Genomic DNA, 20,434 nt, shown 5'->3' with positions numbered 1-20,434 from the left:
TCATTGTAGCAGAAACGCGGTCCTGTAGTATGGTGTCCTGAGTGCGTTATAGGTGTGATAGTCAAATCTTACTAGCCGATTAGCGTAACTCAAGATTTGGCAGTGGGTGCTGTTGATAATAATTTCGTTCCCTCTAGTTTAATCTATAAGTATAAAATTAGGGAAAGTTGTGACAAGTGACTCTAGGGTAGTCTATAATAAACATTCACGTTTAGTAGATCTTACCAAATTACCGTATATGTTGGAGACTGAGTTAAGTCAGTGAAACATTACATTTCTTGTAACCAAGTTTTAACAAAGTTCAATGTTGTTCATTCTTATGGTAATTTATGCCTGTTTCACAAATCTATCTGATTAAACGTTACCCGTTGTTCAATAAGTCTCATAAGGGAAGCTGGATAAAACATAAATCAAAATATTGCAGTCAGAAAAGATGGAACAGACGCCTGAGTCTTGTCATCAAAGCCTTAGGTGAATTATTATGACAAGCTTTTATAGTTGATAGAAAAAAGCAGACAACAAATCACATTGTAACCCTTTCCCTCTTGTCTACAAACTTTCTATCCTCTTGTCTGTAGGGGAAGAGTCGAGGGGGTCATCAGGTGGTGAAAAGCAATTCAGTTTCAATGAGAATTCTCTAAACGTTGTACACCATTAAACTCGCGTTAGCGAAATGTAAATTTCTACTGTACTATTTCCTTTCCTCGTGACTCAATTGTTTCAAAATTCCATAAATATTTTAGAGGTTTCTAATGGGTGTCGATATGGAAATTAAATACACAACTTTTCCGGGGGTTGTTTTCTCAGTGATCAACTTGAAATTTCTCACCAAGTTGACAAAAGCGCTGATACAACATATCCATCCACAAGCTGTGAAACTGACACGTTAAAAATTGTAGAATAATCACGTGGTTATAATGCAAACAGAAGAGGGAAGGACTGCATTAAACGGTTCCTGCTTCTATAATTGAATATACAATTTGGAATCTACATAGAATTCCCCAAATAAATGAGAGAATAATGAACTCAGTTGTAATGTAATGATTTTTTAAAATGTGTTTACCAATAGGGTCAAAGACCCCTTTCCCAGGAAAATTTTCGCATATAAAACAGACATATTTTGTTATTTTGTCTGTATAGAACACGAAATTTAACACGTGCTTAGACATTCCTTCATGTATTCTATTTAATCATCTTGCCTAGTACTTGATACTGTCGGGGGGGGGTCAACTTTAACACGCGTTTGTGTATGTGTGTGTGTGTGTTTCAAATCTCACAAGAATTCCTTCCAAAATAATCCCTTCGAAGGATTGGTTTGGAACTGTATTAGAGCTCTGGATTTTAGAATTGGCGAGTTGGATTTGAATTCGTGCGATAACACAAAATAATCCTTATATTTTAAGCAGTGTGTGCGTTAGAAGAGTTACAGTCAATCCTACATGTGAATGGTAGGAAGTTGCTAAACGATAGACTTCTCTCTCTGGTCAATAGTTCAAAACTCCAATAATCGCAAAAGTAGTTTTTTCATAAATACAGTATTCAGATTACATCCTTTGGAATTCAGCTTAGTTGTCCAGCGTGTCCGTGAGATTACACTGGACATCGGAAGAATTCAGCATGACCTGATCCCAAAAACTCGGCATAACCTGACCTCGAAAAGCCACTGAATATGAACTTTAGGAGACAGCAGAATCTGAAGTCGTGAGGTCAGAGGAGCCTGACCTCGAGAAGCAAGCAGATTCTGAACGCCATAGTCAGTAGATTCTGACTTCGTGAAGTCAACCCTCACTTCCGGTTTCGTGAAGTATAGAACGTTTCCATCTCTTTGTTTGCTGTAAATTTCACATTCATACGTTACTTTTCAGAGAGACAGAGGAAATTCCCTAAGAAATATAATGGCGTACCGTTTAGGGCAATATAAGTGTTCTTCATTCGATGAAATTGTGTGATTGTTCCGACACTTTATCCATCAACGTTTCCGGATATTCAAAATCTGAGATTTATTAATTCACTCTAACTGGAATCTGACATTACAAGTAACGCCCAACAATAAGATTAAAGGATTTGGTTTGTTTTGGATGTCGCGTACAGCGACACAAGGGTTATAGCCGTCCCTAATTTAGCAGTGTAAGAATAGGAGGAAGTCAGCTAGTCATCACCATCCACCGCCTGTTTTTGGCTACTCTTTATCAATGAATAGTGGGATTGACTGTCACGTTTTAAAACCTTCACCGTTGAAAGGACAAGCATGTATGGTGTGACAGGGATTCGAAATCGCGACATTGATATTGCGTATCAAGTGCCCTAACCACCTAGCCAGGATAATATGGAAAGCAGTCCGAATTTTATATTGGTCCTCGGAACGTTCAAAATAGCGTCAAAGAAATGAAAACTGTTTTTATAAATTTACCATACTTTATGGATTTTTTTTTCTTAAATGACGTGAACAATTATTTACAGGTAGTAAGATTAAAGCATTTCGTTAACTTGTAAAACGTTTCGATTTAAATGAATTTACGTTCAAGTAGTATTTTAAAAACTAGTATTTAACTCGGGGTTTAAAAATCCGTTTTATAAAAAAAAAAATGAGTATGTTGAGTTGCGACGAATTGCCAACAGGTGTCTCACTGTGTAGGATAGCCTATAATTTTCCTCATTATGTGTTCTAAACTTAAATTTTTAACGTAATCAATTATTCTTCGTCATTCTGTCACTTGTAGTGTAGTACAATAGCAATTTAATTTTTTTCAGCTTCTGGTCCCGGTGGTTACAACATGGTACCAACATCACAGGGACAGATTATCAGCCCACCTCCACCGGGTGCAGCACCACCGAGTGACGGCCTTTACAACATGAGTATGAACGGTAGCGACTCCTATCAACCAGTCTCCACCATGGGAGCGAACGTCCAGTCACAAGTATGTTTAGTTAGAGTTACATATAACCAAATGTATATTACTTATATGTTAAACGTCCGGTAGATATAGTTATTTAATATTCTGTTTAGATCTTACAGCATCCCTAAAATCCGGGGTTCGATTACCCGCGGAGGACACAGCTTAATGAAAGAAACACCCTCCCCCCTAAAAACGTTTGTATGTAATCATTGCATGGCATCACACACTTGTCATGTGCAATGTTTGGACAGGGAGGAATCGTTTATTAAGCAAGTAAATAGCGAATGATATAACGAATTCAGGTGTATTAATTTTATACATTCAGGCGACAAAGTTCCCTTTTATCATTTGGAAAAATAAAAGAACTATCCATACGATCAAATGTTACATACTAAGATTTAGAACTGGCTATTGGCCTTAAGCTCCTAGGCTTAGCCGTTTTGTGATAATCGAAAGTGTAACCTTCTAGCCGCTTAAGGATCGTGTGATAATAGAACGTGTAATCTTCTAAACCACTAATCATATGATAACCTAATGTATAAGATTCTAGGTTTAGCGATCGTGTGATAATAGAACACGTAATTTCCTAGGCTTAGCGATCGTGTAATAACCAAACGTATAAGCTTCTAGGCTTAATTATTGTGTGGTAATGGAACATGTGAACTTCTGAGCTTAACGATCGTGTGATAATTGAAGGCATAATCTTCTAGGCTTAGCGATCGTGTAATAGCCGAACGTGTTAGCTTGTAGGCTTAACGATCGTGTGATAATTGAAGGCATAATCTTCTAGGCTTAGCGATCGTGTAATAGCCGAACGTGTTAGCTTGTAGGCTTAGCAATTGTGTAATAACTGAACGTGTAAGTTTCAGGTCTTAGCGATCGTGGGGTAATCGAATCTGTTCTACGTCACCTACATTAGGGCATGGTAATCAAAAAGAGAGAGAGCCTTCCTTTTACATAGATTACTATCTTTAATTACTCACTTACTGTATTTGTATCGGAATGCCCTGGTATTAATTTACCCACACAAAACAATCTGCTATATTTTCACGTTTCGAGTTATCGGGGTCACTGGTTTAATCGTGGGTCGGATTCAGAACTTAATAAACTTAAAACATTCATTTAACGTTGAGTTTGGTGGTTGAACGTTTGGTAACGACAAGCAGAACGTTCTATACGCGTACAACACTTTAATTTTGTCTTACTTCGTGTCATTTCACGATGTTAGTAAAAAATAAAAATAATACAAGAGAACAGGCAGACAAACTTATTGTTATATTCAAGATATCATGTTTCAACTTAATCTTCTGTTGTGCTGTTAATGGAGATTTGGAATTCACGTATTTTCAGTGTACTTTAAGATAAGTTGAGTTCATGTGTGTTTAGTAGTAATACATAGGCTAAGTTTTAGTTTTATAAGATAATACGTATGATTAGTTTCTTTATTTGCGAAATATAGGTTTAATTTCAGTGTATTTGAAGGTAACACATACGTTTATTTTCAGGATTTCTCTGAAAATAGCACATAGGCTTAGTTTCATTGTTCCAAGGTAACACATGGGTTTAGTTTCATATTATTCGAAAATAACACATAGAATTAGTTTCTGTATTTAAGGGTAATACACATATCTAGTTTTAGTGTATTTCAAGGTAAAATGAAGGTTTAATTCAGTATTTATCCTCGCTCCCAGTTGTCGGCAATGTTTGTATAAAGGTTACCCACTCTTGTTGTGATTAATTGTAAGACATATTATTTTCAGTACAAATGTTGAAAGATGCAAGTGAACCGGTAATCAAAACCATTTTGTATTTGTACTATGAAGAACAGCGGTTAGTATAAAATGCAAGAGTTATCGTGCAGGAACGCTACCTACCGACCTTTTATATTGTAAAAGTATCCAGGACCTTCTTAGGGTACAAGGACACGAATTAGCAACAGGCGCTCAGTTTTATGGGATACCCAAGATAAACCCCGCGTGTGTGTTATAACCATAACAACTCGGACTAGAAAACTGTGACGAAGAATGATTGGCCAGAATGTTCCGTAATAATTTGTCAGATAGTCAGAATTCCCCGTAACGATTTGGTCAGAATAGTCAGAATTCCCAGTAATAATTTGGTCAGAAGTTACCGTAATAATTTGGTCAGAAGTTACCCTAATAATTTGGTCAGATTAGTCAGAATTCCCCGTAATAATTTGGTCAGATTGGTCAGAAGTCACCGTAATAATTTGGTGAGATTAGTTAGAATTCCCCGTAATAATTTGATCAGATTAGTCATTATTCCCCGTAATAATTTGGTCAGATTAGTCATTATTCCCCGTAATAATTTGGTCAGATTAGTCATTATTCCCCGTAATAATTTGGTCAGATGAGTCAGAATTCTCTGTAATGATTTGGTCAGAAGAGTGAGAATTCCTCGTAATAATTTGGTCAGATAGTCAGATTCTTTGTTCATCCATCAGATGGACGTCTGTGAATCTCTCTTATTCTGTTCGTAGTTTAGTCTTATATATTTTTATGTTCATTTTATCAGGCGAACGCCTTAAGGCATGTGATCACCCAGACGGGAGGCTATACAGAGGCCCTGACACCACAGCCAGCAGCGGCCATGTACAGCCACCAGGTACAACTGTGACAAAATGTATGCATACATAAATGTTTTATATCCTGCATGTGCTAAGTAAGAGTGTTCATTAAAATTATGTGGTTTTGTTTAACATTAATGTTGGTGGTGTTCATTTTTACTGTTGAATAGCCAGACATAATTATTATATGGTTGTTTTTAAAACATTGAGATGAATACTGGTAAAGACATGTGTTTTAAAGTTAGTAATAGGATACGTTTTGTGTTGTAGAATGGTAAGTTACTGTATGATGAAGAGTTGTGTTATAGAATGGTAAGTTACTATATGATGAAGAGTTGTGTTATAGAATGGTAAGTTACTATATGATGAAGAGTTGTGTTATAGAATGGTAAGTTACTATATGATGAAGAGTTGTGTTATAGAATGGTACGTTACTGTATGATGAAGAGTTGTGTTATAGAATGGTAAGTTACTATATGATGAAGAGTTGTGTTATAGAATGGTAAGTTACTGTATGATGAAGAGTTGTGTTATAGAATGGTAAGTTACTGTATGATGAAGAGTTGTGTTATAGAATGGTAAGTTACTATATGATGAAGAGTTGTGTTATAGAATGGTAAGTTACTATATGATGAAGAGTTGTGTTATAGAATGGTATGTTACTGTATGATGAAGAGTTGTGTTATAGAATGGTAAGTTACTCTATGATGAAGAGTTGTGTTATAGAATGGTAAGTTACTGTATGATGAAGAGTTGTGTTATAGAATGGTAAGTTACTGTATGATGAAGAGTTGTGTTATAGAATGGTAAGTTACTATATGATGAAGAGTTGTGTTATAGAATGGTAAGTTACTGTATGATGAAGAGTTGTGTTATAGAATGGTAAGTTACTATATGATGAAGAGTTTTGTTGTAGAATGGTAAGTTACTGTATGATGAAGAGTTTTGTTATAGAATGGTAAGTTACTGTATGATGAAGAGTTTTGTTGTAGAATGGTAAGTTACTGTATGATGAAGAGTTTTGTTGTAGAATGGTAAGTTACTATATGATGAAGAGTTGTGTTGTAGAATGGTAAGTTACTGTATGATGAAGAGTTGTGTTATAGAATGGTAAGTTACTGTATGATGAAGAGTTGTGTTATAGAATGGTAAGTTACTGTATGATGAAGAGTTGTGTTGTAGAATGGTAAGTTACTGTATGATGAAGAGTTTTGTTGTAGAATGGTAAGTTACTGTATGATGAAGAGTTTTGTTGTAGAATGGTAAGTTACTGTATGATGAAGAGTTGTGTTATAGAATGGTAAGTTACTGTATGATGAAGAGTTTTGTTGTAGAATGGCAAGTTACTGTATGATGAAGAGTTTTGTTGTAGAATGGTAAGTTACTGTATGATGAAGAGTTGTGTTATAGAATGGTAAGTTACTGTATGATGAAGAGTTTTGTTGTAGAATGGCAAGTTACTGTATGATGAAGAGTTTTGTTGTAGAATGGTAAGTTACTGTATGATGAAGAGTTTTGTTGTAGAATGGTAAGTTACTGTATGATGAAGAGTTGTGTTATAGAATGGTAAGTTACTGTATGATGAAGAGTTTTGCTGTAGAATGGTAAGTTACTGTATGATGAAGAGTTGTGTTATAGAATGGTAAGTTACTGTGTGATGAAGAGTTTTGTTTTAGAATGGTAAGTTACTGTATGATGAAGAGTTTTGTTGTAGAATGGTAAGTTACTGTATGATGAAGAGTTGTGTTATAGAATGGTAAGTTACTGTATGATGGAGAGTTTTGCTGTAGAATGGTAAGTTTCTGTATGATGAAGAGTTTTGTTATAGAATGGTAAGTTACTGTATGATAGAGAGTTGTGTTATAGAATGGTAAGTTACTGTATGATAGGGAGTTCTGTTATAAAATGGTAAGGTACTATGTGATTAAGAGTTGTGTTATAGAATGGTAAGTCACTGTATGATGAAGAGTTTTGTTGCAGAACGGTAAGTTACCGTATGATGAATAGTTTTGTTGCAGAACGGTAAGTTACTGTATGATGAAGAGTTGTGTTATAGAACGGTAAGTTACTGTATGATGAAGGGTTTTGTTGCAGAACGGTAAGTTTCTGTATGATGAAGAGTTTTGTTATAGAACGGTAAGTTACTGTATGATGAAGAGTTTTGCTGTAGAACGGTAAGTTACTGTATGATGAAGAGTTTTGTTGTAGAACGGTAAGTTACTGTATGATGAAGAGTTTTGTTGTAGAATGGTAAGTTACTGTACGATGAAGAGTTTTGTTGTAGAATGGTAAGTTACTGTATGACGAAGAGTTGTGTTACAGAACGGTAAGTTACTGTATGATGAAGAGTTTTGCTGTAGAATGGTAAGTCACCGTATGACGAAGAGTTGTGTTATAGAATGGTAAGTTGCTGTATGATGAAGAGTTTTGTTGCAGAACGGTAAGTTACTGTATGATGAAGAGTTTTGTTGTAGAACGGTAAGTTACTGTATGATGAAGAGTTGTGTTATAGAACGGTAAGTTACTGTATGATGAAGAGTTTTGTTGTAGAACGGTAAGTTACCGTATGATGAAGAGTTGTGTTATAGAACGGTAAGTTACTGTATGATGAAGAGTTTTGTTGCAGAATGGTAAATTACTGTATGATGAAGAGCCTTTTGTTGTAGAACGGTAAGTTACTGTATGATAAAGAGTTGTGTTATAGAATGGTAAGTTACTGTATGATGAAGAGTTGTGTTATAGAATGGTAAGTTACCGTATGATGAAGAGTTGTGTTATAGAATGGTAAGTTACTGTATGATGAAGAGCTGTGTTATAGAATGGTAAGTTACTGTGCGATGAAGAGTTTTGTTGTAGAATGGTAAGTTACCGTATGATAGGAGTTCTGTTATAAAACGGTAAGGCACTATGTGATTAAGAGCTGTGTTATAGAACGGTAAGTTACCGTCCGACGAAGAGTCGGTTGCAGAACGGTAAGTTACTGTATGATGAATAGCCTTGTTGTAGAATGGTAAGTTACTGTATGATGAAGAGTTGTGTTATAGAACGGCAAGTTACTGTATGATGAAGGGTTTTGTTGCAGAATGGTAAGCTTCTGTATGATGAAGAGCCTTGTTATAGAACGGTAAGTTACCGTATGATAGAGAGCCGTGTTATAGAACGGTAAGTTACTGTATGATAGGGAGTCCTCTGTTATAAAACGGTAAGGTACCATGTGATTAAGAGTTGTGTTATAGAATGGTAAGTTACTGTATGATGAAGAGTTTTGTCGTAGAATGGTAAGTTACTGTATGATGAATAGTTTTGTTGTAGAATGGTAAGTTACTGTATGATGAAGAGTTTTGCTGTAGAATGGTAAGTTACTGTATGATAAAGAGTTTTGCTGTAGAATGGTAAGTTACTGTATGATAGGGAGTTCTGTTATAAAATGGTAAGATACTGTATGATGAAGAGTTTTGTTGTAGAATGGTAAGTTACTGTATGAAGAAGACTTTTGTTATAGAATGGTAAGTTACTGTATGATAGGGAGTTCTGTTATAAAATGGTAAGGTACTATGTGATGAAGAGTTGTGTTATAGAATGGTAAGTTACTGTATGATGAAGAGTTTTGTTGTAGAATGGTAAGTTACTGTATGATGAAGAGTTTTGTTGTAGAATGGTAAGTTACTGTATGATGAGGAGTTTTGTTGTAGAATGGTAAGTTACTATATGATGAAGAGTTGTGTTATAGAATGGTAAGTTACTATATGATGAAGAGTTGTGTTATAGAATGGTACGTTACTGTATGATGAAGAGTTGTGTTATAGAATGGTAAGTTACTATATGATGAAGAGTTGTGTTATAGAATGGTAAGTTACTGTATGATGAAGAGTTGTGTTATAGAATGGTAAGTTACTGTATGATGAAGAGTTGTGTTATAGAATGGTAAGTTACTATATGATGAAGAGTTGTGTTATAGAATGGTAAGTTACTATATGATGAAGAGTTGTGTTATAGAATGGTAAGTTACTATATGATGAAGAGTTGTGTTATAGAATGGTATGTTACTGTATGACGAAGAGTTGTGTTATAGAACGGTAAGTTACTCCATGATGAAGAGTTGTGTTATAGAACGGTAAGTTACTGTATGACGAAGAGTTGTGTTATAGAATGGTAAGTTACTGTATGATGAAGAGTTGTGTTATAGAACGGTAAGTTACCATATGATGAAGAGTTGTGTTATAGAACGGTAAGTTACCGTATGATGAAGAGTTGTGTTATAGAATGGTAAGTTACTATATGATGAAGAGTTTTGTTGTAGAATGGTAAGTTACTGTATGATGAAGAGTTTTGTTATAGAATGGTAAAGTTACTGTATGACGAAGAGTTTTTGTTGTAGAATGGTAAGTTACTGTATGATGAAGAGTTTTGTTGCAGAATGGTAAGTTACTATATGATGAAGAGTTGTGTTGTAGAACGGTAAGTTACTGTATGATGAAGAGTTGTGTTATAGAACGGTAAGTTACTGTATGATGAAGAGTTGTGTTATAGAACGGTAAGTTACTGTATGATGAAGAGAGTTGTGTTGTAGAACGGTAAGTTACTGTATGATGAAGAGTCTTTATTGCAGAACGGTAAGTTACTGTATGATGAAGAGTTTTGTTGTAGAACGGTAAGTTACTGTATGATGAAGAGCTTGTGTTATAGAACGGTAAGTTACTGTATGATGAAGAGTTTTGTTGTAGAACGGCAAGTTACTGTACGATGAAGAGTTTTTGTTGTAGAACGGTAAGTTACTGTATGATGAAGAGTTGTGTTATAGAACGGTAAGTTACTGTATGATGAAGAGTTTTGTTGTAGAATGGCAAGTTACCGTATGACGAAGAGCCTTGTTGCAGAACGGTAAGCCACCGTATGATGAAGAGTTTTGTTGTAGAACGGTAAGTTACCGTATGATGAAGAGAGTTGTGTTATAGAACGGTAAGTTACTGTATGATGAAGAGTTTTGCTGTAGAACGGTAAGTTACTGTATGATGAAGAGTTGTGTTATAGAACGGTAAGTCACTGTGTGATGAAGAGTTTTGTTTTAGAACGGTAAGTTACCGTATGATGAAGAGCCTTGTTGCAGAACGGTAAGTCACCGTATGATGAAGAGTTGTGTTATAGAAACGGTAAGTTACCGTATGATAGAGAGCCAGTGTTATAGAACGGTAAGTCACCGTACGATAGGAGTTCTGTTATAAAACGGTAAGGCACCATGTGATCAAGAGTTGTGTTATAGAATGGTAAGTTACCGTATGATGAAGAGTTTTGTCGCAGAACGGTAAGTTACTGTATGATGAATAGTTTTGTTGTAGAACGGTAAGTCACCGTATGATGAAGAGTTTTGCTGCAGAATGGTAAGTTACTGTACGATAAAGAGTTTTGCTGCAGAACGGTAAGTTACTGTATGATAGGAGTTCTGTTATAAAATGGTAAGATACCGTATGATGAAGAGTTTTTTTGTAGAACGGTAAGTTACTGTATGAAGAAGACCCTTTGTTATAGAACGGTAAGTTACCGTATGATAGGGAGTTCTGTTATAAAAACGGTAAGGCACTATGTGATGAAGAGCTGTGTTATAGAATGGTAAGTTACTGTATGATGAAGAGTTTTGTTGTAGAAACGGTAAGTTACTGTACGACGAAGAGTTTGTTGTAGAACGGTAAGTTACTGTATGATGAGGAGTTTTGTTGTAGAACGGTAAGTTACTATATGATGAAGAGTTGTGTTATAGAACGGTAAGTTACTATACGATGAAGAGTTGTGTTATAGAACGGTACGTTACCGTATGATGAAGAGTTGTGTTATAGAACGGTAAGTTACTATATGATGAAGAGTTGTGTTATAGAACGGTAAGTCACTGTATGATGAAGAGTTGTGTTATAGAATGGTAAGTTACTGTATGATGAAGAGTTGTGTTATAGAACGGTAAGTTACTATATGATGAAGAGCTTGTGTTATAGAATGGTAAGTTACTATATGATGAAGAGTTGTGTTATAGAATGGTAAGTTACCATATGACGAAGAGTTGTGTTATAGAATGGTATGTTACTGTATGATGAAGAGTTGTGTTATAGAATGGTAAGTTACTCTATGATGAAGAGTTGTGTTATAGAATGGTAAGTTACTGTATGATGAAGAGCCAGTGTTATAGAACGGTAAGTTACTGTATGATGAAGAGCTGTGTTATAGAACGGTAAGTTACTATACGATGAAGAGTTGTGTTATAGAATGGTAAGTTACTGTATGATGAAGAGTTGTGTTATAGAACGGTAAGTTACTATATGATGAAGAGCCTTTGTTGTAGAACGGTAAGTTACTGTATGATGAAGAGCCTTGTTACAGAACGGTAAGTTACCGTATGATGAAGAGTTTTTGTTGCAGAACGGTAAGTTACCGTACGATGAAGAGCCTTTGTTGTAGAACGGTAAGTTACCATATGACGAAGAGCCAGTGTTGCAGAACGGTAAGTTACTGTATGATGAAGAGCTGTGTTATAGAACGGTAAGCCACTGTATGATGAAGAGTTGTGTTGTAGAACGGTAAGTCACTGTATGATGAAGAGTTTTGTTGTAGAACGGTAAGTTACCGTACGATGAAGAAGAGCCTTTGTTGTAGAACGGTAAGTTACTGTATGATGAAGAGTTGTGTTATAGAACGGTAAGTTACCGTATGATGAAGAGTTTTGTTGTAGAACGGCAAGTTACTGTATGATGAAGAGTCTTTGTTGTAGAACGGTAAGTTACCGTATGATGAAGAGTTGTGTTATAGAACGGTAAGTCACCGTATGATGAAGAGTTTTGTTGTAGAACGGCAAGTTTACTGTATGATGAAGAGCCTTGTTGCAGAACGGTAAGTTACTGTATGATGAAGAGTTTTGTTGCAGAACGGTAAGTTACCGTATGATGAAGAGTTGTGTTATAGAACGGTAAGTCACTGTATGACGAAGAGTTTTGCTGCAGAACGGTAAGCCACTGTATGATGAAGAGCCAGTGTTATAGAACGGTAAGTTACCGTGCGATGAAGAGTTTTGTTTTAGAACGGTAAGTCACCGTATGACGAAGAGCCTTTGTTGCAGAATGGTAAGTTACCGTATGACGAAGAGCTGTGTTATAGAACGGTAAGTTACTGTACGACGGAGAGCCTTGCTGCAGAACGGTAAGTTCTGTATGACGAAGAGTTTTGTTATAGAACGGTAAGTCACTGTATGATAGAGAGCTTGTGTTATAGAACGGTAAGTTACTGTATGATAGGGAGTTCTGTTATAAAATGGTAAGGTACTATGTGATTAAGAGTTGTGTTATAGAACGGTAAGTTACCGTATGATGAAGAGTTTTGTTGCAGAACGGTAAGTCACTGTATGATGAATAGTTTTGTTGCAGAACGGTAAGTCACCGTACGACGAAGAGTTGTGTTACAGAACGGTAAGTCACCGTACGATGAAGGGTTTTGTTGCAGAACGGTAAGCTCTGTATGATGAAGAGCCTTTGTTACAGAACGGTAAGTTACTGTATGACGAAGAGCCTTGCTGCAGAACGGTAAGTTACTGTACGACGAAGAGCTCTTGCTGTAGAACGGTAAGTTACCGTATGACGAAGAGCCAGTGTTATAGAACGGTAAGTTGCTGTATGACGAAGAGCCTTTGTTGCAGAACGGTAAGTTACTGTACGACGAAGAGTTTTTGTTGTAGAACGGTAAGTTACCGTATGATGAAGAGTTGTGTTATAGAACGGTAAGTCACCGTACGATGAAGAGCCTTGTTGCAGAACGGTAAGCCACTGTATGATGAAGAGCTTGTGTTATAGAACGGTAAGTCACTGTATGATGAAGAGTTTTGTTGTAGAACGGTAAATTACTGTATGATGAAGAGTTTTTGTTGCAGAACGGTAAGTTACTGTATGATAAAGAGCCGTGTTATAGAACGGTAAGTCACTGTACGATGAAGAGTTGTGTTATAGAACGGTAAGTTACCGTACGACGAAGAGTTGTGTTACAGAACGGTAAGCCACCGTATGATGAAGAGTTGTGTTATAGAACGGTAAGTTACCGTGTGATGAAGAGCTTTTGTTGTAGAACGGTAAGTTACTGTATGATGAAGAGTTTTGTTGCAGAAATGGTAAGTTACTGTATGATGAAGAGCCAGTTATAGAACGGTAAGTTACCGTATGACGGAGAGTTTTGCTGCAGAACGGTAAGCTTCTGTATGACGAAGAGCCTTGGTTATAGAACGGTAAGTTACCGTACGATAGAGAGCTTGTGTTACAGAATGGTAAGTTACCGTATGATAGGGAGTTCTGTTATAAAACGGTAAGGCACTATGTGATTAAGAGTTGTGTTATAGAACGGTAAGTTACCGTCTGATGAAGAGCCTTGTTGCAGAACGGTAAGTTACTGTATGATGAATAGTTTTGTTGCAGAACGGTAAGTTACTGTATGATGAAGAGCTGTGTTATAGAACGGTAAGTTACTGTATGATGAAGGGTTTTGTTGTAGAATGGTAAGTTTCTGTATGATGAAGAGTTTTGTTATAGAATGGTAAGTTACTGTATGATAGAGAGTTGTGTTATAGAATGGTAAGTTACTGTATGATAGGGAGTTCTGTTATAAAATGGTAAGGTACTATGTGATTAAGAGTTGTGTTATAGAACGGTAAGTTACTGTATGATGAAGAGTTTTGTCGCAGAACGGTAAGTTACCGTATGATGAATAGTTTTGTTTGTAGAATGGTAAGTTACTGTATGATGAAGAGTTTTGCTGTAGAATGGTAAGTTACTGTATGATAAAGAGTTTTGCTGTAGAATGGTAAGTTACTGTATGATAGGGAGTTCTGTTATAAAATGGTAAGATACTGTATGATGAAGAGTTTTGTTGTAGAATGGTAAGTTACTGTATGAAGAAGACTTTTGTTATAGAATGGTAAGTTACCGTATGATAGGAGTTCTGTTATAAAATGGTAAGGCACTATGTGATGAAGAGTTGTGTTACAGAACGGTAAGTTACTGTATGATGAAGAGTTTTGTTGTAGAATGGTAAGTTACTGTATGATGAAGAGTTTTGTTGTAGAATGGTAAGTTACTGTATGATGAGGAGTTTTGTTGTAGAATGGTAAGTTACTGTATGATGAAGAGTTGTGTTATAGAATGGTAAGTTACTGTATGATGAAGAGTTTTGTTGTAGAATGGTAAGTTACTGTATGATGAAGAGTTGTGTTATAGAATGGTAAGTTACTGTATGATGAAGAGTTTTGCTGTAGAGTGGTAAGTTACTGTATGATGAAGAGTTTTGTTATAGAATGGTAAGTTACTGTATGATAGAGAGTTGTGTTATAGAATGGTAAGTTAGTATGTGATAGGGAGTTCTGTTATAAAATGGTAAGGTAGTGTCTGATGAAGAGTTTTGTTGTAGAATGGTAAGTTACTGTATGATGAAGAGTTTTGTTGTAGAATGGTATGTTACTGTATGATGAAGAGTTTTGTTGTAGAATGGTAAGTTACTGTATGATGAAGAGTTGTGTTATAGAATGGTAAGTTACTGTATGATGAAGAGTTTTGTTGTAGAATGGTAAGTTACTGTATGATGAAGAGTTTTGTTGTAGAATGGTATGTTACTGTATGATGAAGAGTTTTGTTGTAGAATGGTAAGTTACTGTATGATGAAGAGTTGTGTTATATAATGGTAGTGTACTGTATGATGAAGAGTTGTGTTATAGAATGGTAATGTACTGTGTGATGAAGAGTTGTGTTATAGAATGGTAATGTGCTGTGTGATGAAGAGTTGTGTTATAGAATGGTAATGTGCTGTGTGACGAAGAGTTGTGTTATAGAATGGTAAGTTACCGTATGATGAAGAGTTGTGTTATAGAATGGTAAGTTACTGTATGATGAAGAGTTGTGTCATACAATGGTAAGTTACTGTGTGATGAAGAGTTCTGTTGTAGAATGGTAAGTTACTGTATGATGAAGAGTTGTGTTATAGAATGGTAATGTACTGTGTGATGAAGAGTTGTGTTATAGAATGGTAATGTGCTGTGTGATGAAGAGTTGTGTTATAGAATGGTAATGTGCTGTGTGATGAAGAGTTGTGTTATAGAATGGTAATGTGCTGTGTGATGAAGAGCCAGTGTTATAGAACGGTAAGTTACCGTATGATGAAGAGCTTGTGTTATAGAACGGTAAGTTACTGTATGATGAAGAGCCAGGTCATACAATGGTAAGTTACTGTGTGATGAAGAGTTCTGTTGTAGAATGGTAAATTACTGTGTGATGAAGAGTTTTGTTATAGAATGGTAAGTTACTGTATGATAGAGAGTTGTGTTATAGAATGGTAAGTTACCGTATGATGAGGAGTTCTGTTATAAAATGGTAAGGTACTATGTGATCAAGAGTTGTGTTATAGAACGGTAAGTTACTGTATGATGAAGAGTTTTGTTGTAGAATGGTAAGTTACTGTATGATGAATAGTTTTGTTGTAGAATGGTAAGTTACTGTATGATGAAGAGTTGTGTTATAGAATGGTAAGTTACTGTATGATGAAGGGTTTTGTTGTAGAATGGTAAGTTTCTGTATGATGAAGAGTTTTGTTATAGAATGGTAAGTTACTGTATGATAGAGAGTTGTGTTATAGAATGGTAAGTTACTGTATGATAGGGAGTTCTGTTATAAAATGGTAAGGTACTATGTGATTAAGAGTTGTGTTATAGAATGGTAAGTTACTGTATGATGAAGAGTTTTGTTGTAGAATGGTAAGTTACTGTATGATGAATAGTTTTGTTGTAGAATGGTAAGTTACTGTATGATGAAGAGTTTTGCTGTAGAATGGTAAGTTACTGTATGATGAAGAGTTTTGCTGTAGAATGGTAAGTTACTATATGATGAAGAGTTGTGTTATAGAACGGTAAGTTACTGTATGATGAAGAGTTTTGTTGTAGAATGGTAAGTTACTGTATGATGAAGAGAGTTTTGTTGTAGAATGGTAAGTTACTGTATGATGAGGAGTTTTGTTGTAGAATGGTAAGTTACTGTATGATGAAGAGTTGTGTTATAGAATGGTAAGTTACTGTATGATGAAGAGTTTTGTTGTAGAATGGTAAGTTACTGTATGATGAAGAGTTTTGTTGCAGAATGGTAAGTTACTGTATGATGAAGAGTTGTGTTATAGAATGGTAAGTTACTGTATGATGAAGAGTTTTGCTGTAGAGTGGTAAGTTACTGTATGATGAAGAGTTTTGTTATAGAATGGTAAGTTACTGTATGATAGAGAGCCAGTGTTATAGAATGGTAAGTTAGTATGTGATAGGGAGTTCTGTTATAAAATGGTAAGGTAGTGTCTGATGAAGAGTTTTGTTGTAGAATGGTAAGTTACTGTATGATGAAGAGTTTTGTTGTAGAATGGTAAGTTACTGTATGATGAAGAGTTGTGTTATAGAATGGTAAGTTACTGTATGATGAAGAGTTGTGTTATAGAATGGTAAGTTACTGTATGATGAAGAGTTGTGTTATAGAATGGTAATGTACTGTGTGATGAAGAGTTGTGTTATAGAATGGTAATGTGCTGTGTGATGAAGAGTTGTGTTATAGAATGGTAATGTGCTGTGTGATGAAGAGTTGTGTTATAGAATGGTAAGTTACTGTATGATGAAGAGTTGTGTTATAGAATGGTAAGTTACTGTATGATGAAGAGTTGTGTCATACAATGGTAAGTTACTGTGTGATGAAGAGTTCTGTTGTAGAATGGTAAGTTACTGTATGATGAAGAGTTGTGTTATAGAATGGTAATGTACTGTGTGATGAAGAGTTGTGTTATAGAATGGTAATGTGCTGTGTGATGAAGAAGAGTTGTGTTATAGAATGGTAATGTGCTGTGTGATGAAGAGTTGTGTTATAGAATGGTAAGTTACTGTATGATGAAGAGTTGTGTTATAGAATGGTAAGTTACTGTATGATGAAGAGTTGTGTCATACAATGGTAAGTTACTGTGTGATGAAGAGTTCTGTTGTAGAATGGTAAATTACTGTGTGATGAAGAGTTGTGTTATAGAATGGTAAGTTACTGTATGATGAAGAGTTGTGTCATACAATGGTAAGTTACTGTGTGATGAAGAGTTCTGTTGTAGAATGGTAAGTTACTGTATGATGAAGAGTTGTGTTATAGAATGGTAATGTACTGTATGATGAAGAGTTCTGTTATAGAATGGTAAATTACTGTGTGATGAATAGTTGTGTTATAGAATGGTAAGTTACTATGTGATGAAGAGTTGTGTTATACAGTGGTAAGTTACTATGTGATAGAGAGTTCTGTTATAGAATGGTGAGGTACTATGTGTGAAGAGTTGTGTCATACAATGATAAGTTACTGTATGATGAAGAGTTGTGTTATAGAATGGTAAGTTACTATGTGATGGAGAGTTGTTACAGAATGGTAAGTTACTATGTGATGGAGAGTTGTGTTATAGAATGGTAAGTTACAGTCGTGATAACAGTAACTATAGTTAATTGGATATCTTAAATGTTGTGCCTCCATAGCAACATTATTCACTTATTTATGTAACATAAATGTAACTTGTGAAACAATGTGCACAAAATACGGTAGCGTTTGATTAATACTACTTATCAAATACAAGATTGTGTTAACAATAGTCTCAGTACAAGTAATAACACATGAACGTGCCAACAATAGTCTCAGTACAAGTAATAACACATGAACGTGCTAACAATAGTCGTAGTACAAGTAATAACACATGAACGTGCCAACAATAGTCTCAGTACAAGTAATAACACATGAACGTGCTAACAATAGTCGTAGTACAAGTAATAACACATGAACGTGCTAACAATAGTCGTAGTACAAGTAATAACACATGAACGTGTTAACAAATAGTCTCAGTATCAGTAATAAGATATGGGCGTGTTAAGAATAATGTTGTTACAAATCGTGTATAAATATATGTAATAATAAATATGAACCTGTTTATTTGGTTTTTAATGGTTATCTTTTTTATTATATATATATTATATACTGTGATGGATATAGTACCTGGTATCATATGTTCAGATAAAATAATTTTGAACGTAAGCGATAACAACAAATAATATCCAGTAAACCAGTGTTTTAGTTGAATTATTTCACGAGGTACTCTGTAGTGAAAAACTTTTCATTATCCATTATATAGGGTATATATAATACCTTCAGTTACAACCTTTCACCAGGTTAACCTGGAATCATCAGGTACAGCAAATTTACACGATAAACTTTGTAACCTTTCGGATTATACTTCATACACGTGACAATAAAAAAAAATAAACGTTGTAGATGCTTGTGGAAAACGAGTATCATTATAGTCTGTCGAACAGGAATGATTGTGACTTGCGTAACTTTGACTTTGATGATGTTTTTCCCAAAGTTCTGTTGTTTCACGTGTTTCGGATAAACTTACAGATTTTGTTTGTTTGTTGTTTTCAGGCACCAGAACATCATTAGCTGTTTCAAAAAGATTTCCACCATCAAGAATGTCTTTATTTGTTGTGCGAGTTCACAAAGTGAAGACCAGACCATTGAACATACACCTGTGAAACGGAATAGAAAGAAACAAAAAACAGTAAAATCGAAAACCTTGTGCCATAAGCATTACTCCTGTACAACCACATCTGGAACCTGTTGTATGCCTCGTGTCTTTCCCGTATGTCTGTGTGCTCTTGTTGTACCTTTTTCTGGTTGGTTACAGTGATGTTCAGGAAGCCTGGATAACTTTATTCAAAACATTTAATGGACTTGAAGAATTGGAGACATTTTTAGCTGACTGGTTGCGAAAATCTTTTCAGAACGTGGGCAGCCATGTTTAAAGACCGCGGTGAAAAAGAACTTCTCTGATTGGTCGAGATTATTGGGTGCTGACGTCTCTCAGACTATAAAATTCGAACTGAAGTAGTTTCATTTCAGCTGAGTCAAGTCGCGGGAATAAGTCACTGTGTGTTTGTGTGTGCTAGGACTAATTGTGCATTCGTTATTATCAAGGTTCAGTGATATTTTTCTGATAAACAAAAATGCAACTGTGCGTTTTCCATTAATATTGATTTTGAAACACTCCTCTGAGGCCTCCGGTTATTAAAGAAAGATGTATTTGTATGAAACATCAGTAATGTACTCGATACTCTTAAACTACTAAATAGGCGCATTTCTTCTTTTTTGGGGTTTTTTTTTCATCGTCATAATATATGCAGATGAAATAAAAATATAATGATTGTTACATTTGTTTTTTTTTACTGTACCTCAAACTTATTTCAAGTGATTTTAGGCACGATTTTAATGAAAAATGTTTGACAAACGATTTGCTCTATATTTGTTTTATCTTCTCAATCAGCCTTCGTGTTGTTGAACATGGAGATCTTAAACCTTCTGTTATTGTTACGACAGAAGTACCTGTTACAATGATTCCTTGTACAGAGTTTCTTTTTACACTCTCATAGTAATGTGTAAAAGATCTTTGTTGACTATTTCGAGATATGTAAGAATAATAAAGTTCTTACCTTGGGTTCTCCTTTGTGTATGTGTATGTGTGTGTGTGACAGACACTTTAGAAGAATACATTAAACCTACTATAGATCCAACACCTCGTGGTTCATGGTGTTCTTTGTTTAGAAGTAATTCCTGGACCAGCCTGTTCGTGTTAAGACTGACACGCCGTCAACCCTCGTCTGTACATATTGAAGTAAAATTTGTCATCTCAGGTCAAAGGTCACAAATTCACTGACCGTTGATCGCCTTTTTTTTCTGTATGATCATAATGTTCATAAAATGGTGCAATATGTCAGAGTTCAAGCATCGTGTGTTATGTGTTCCTTGGCTTTTTTTTTATCTCTGAAAACGAAGAGAATCTAAACTGCGGTTTGGATTGGATAAACAAGTGTAATTTGTGTGCTACTAATTTTGTTACA

General features: G+C 35.3%; 1 pseudogene across 1 annotated transcript in view; it reads left to right on the top strand.

The window, feature by feature from the left end:
* LOC143243827 (pre-B-cell leukemia transcription factor 1-like) overlaps positions 1 to 20,034 on the top strand; it is a 178,875-nt pseudogene extending 158,841 nt beyond the window's left edge. The window contains exons 8-10 of the transcript XR_013024780.1: positions 2,752 to 2,918; positions 5,433 to 5,522; positions 18,963 to 20,034. The product of XR_013024780.1 is annotated as a pre-B-cell leukemia transcription factor 1-like (transcript). The remainder of the gene's footprint in view (positions 1 to 2,751; positions 2,919 to 5,432; positions 5,523 to 18,962) is intronic.
* The last annotated feature ends 400 nt before the right edge of the window (positions 20,035 to 20,434 follow it).

The sequence above is a fragment of the Tachypleus tridentatus genome, chromosome 2, assembly GCF_004210375.1.
Source record: "Tachypleus tridentatus isolate NWPU-2018 chromosome 2, ASM421037v1, whole genome shotgun sequence".
Classification (NCBI taxonomy): Eukaryota; Metazoa; Arthropoda; class Merostomata; order Xiphosura; family Limulidae; genus Tachypleus; species Tachypleus tridentatus.
This window is presented reverse-complemented; position numbering and strand designations above follow the sequence as displayed.